This window comes from Antennarius striatus, chromosome 14 (genome assembly GCF_040054535.1).
Source record: "Antennarius striatus isolate MH-2024 chromosome 14, ASM4005453v1, whole genome shotgun sequence".
NCBI classification, from domain to species: domain Eukaryota; kingdom Metazoa; phylum Chordata; class Actinopteri; order Lophiiformes; family Antennariidae; genus Antennarius; species Antennarius striatus.
In genome coordinates, this window is record NC_090789.1 from 694,981 (window position 1) to 696,696 (window position 1,716).

A 1,716-nucleotide genomic window follows, 5' to 3' on the forward strand; every position below is an offset into this window, starting at 1 on the left:
TATCGATCAGCTGTTTCCGGGGGGCGGGGGGCGGAGCTTAATACCTGGGGGGGGCCCCCACGTGTGCGCGCTCCGGTTCACGTGTGTGTCTTTATTTACATTGATGTTGTTTACATTTTGTTTTTATTCAAACCCACTTTCGCGTGAGTCGTGATGCGTTCGCGGCCGCAGTAAATGTGAGCTCCGAGCTGTGGAACACCGCGGGGGTGGAGACCATCCTGTTCGAGTCTGAGGCTCCGGGCGGGGGCATGCAGGTCTGCCCCCCCCCCCAAAGGTGTTTGTTAAACTTTATTTACGAGCTGAGATGAAGAGGAGGAGCCACACACACACACACACACACACACACACACACACACACACACACACACACACACACACACACACACACACACACACACACACACCGGTCTAGCGGTTCCAGCAGCTTCTGGTTCTTGTGGAACTGGTTCTGCGGTGCCTTCAGGTGAATGATCGGCGTGGGGGTGGGGGACACCTGGCGTGCGTGGTTACCTCAGATTCCCCGGCGCCGCCCCCCTCCACCTGACACCAGCTTCGCCCCCGAGCTGAGGCCGTTTGACTTGGCCGGCCTCCAGCTGGGCGACAGGTCGGGTCCGGGTGAGGGTTGGTGTTCCACCGACGGCCGACACGACACGCCGTGGGGGCGGAGTCTGCAGCCGCGGCTTCACCGGCGACTGCAGTGACATGAATCCGACTGAGCACACCAAGGTCACCCCCCCCCTGCACCTTTAACGAGGTGGGGCTGAAAGCTGCAGGACCCGAGCACCAAACGGGGCCCTGAACTCATCACCTGTGACGGACACACACCTGGGGGGAGGTTTTGTTTGAAGGGCGACAGACATGACAAACAGTGAGGGACACAAACACCACCGGGGTGGGTGCCACACCGGGGTGGGTGCCACACCGGGGTGGGTGCCACACCGGGGTGGGTGCCACACTCCAGAACCTGCCGTGTCCCTGCAGGAGGAAGGTGGTGGGTTTGTGTGTTCTGGGTTGGGCTGAGGGGGTGGAACCTGGTGTGGATCTGGATCCAGGACATGCGATCCAGATCCACACGTCAAGCTGCTGATCACAAATGGATTTCTCTACTAGTCATGTGACCAGAAGAACCAGAAGTCCTTTCTGGTTCAGGTCCAGAACCAGGATCCAGATCCAGATTGGGGTCCAGTGAACTCGTCAGGCTGTGAAGTGACGATCTGACCGCTAGAGGGAGCGCTGTCCCCAAACACTGACGAACACATGGAGACGCTGCCGAGGCCAGAAACACAGAAATAATACAACCAATAGAAATTAATAAGTAAATACATAAAAAGTAGACAACATACATGCATTTATAGACATATGCAGATATACACATATGTATTAATAGTATATATATGTGTATATATTGTATGTATATATTTTATATACATATATGTGTGTGTGTGTGTGTGTGTGTGTGTGTGTGTGTGTGTGTGTGTGTGTGTGTGTGTGTGTGTGTGTATATACAGTGCACCTTCACGCATTCGTGCATCAACACTCGCGACTTCACTCCTTGGCGGATTTTTGGTCGGCAGTCACGTGATACCATACGTGCATTCTATTGGCTGACGGCAATCGGAAGTGCGCTACGTTCTGTGAGTCTCAGACTTACCTGAGAAACAAAAGCTCTTTAAACAGCCTATCAGAGTGTGTTAAAGGTAATACAGATAGAAGGTG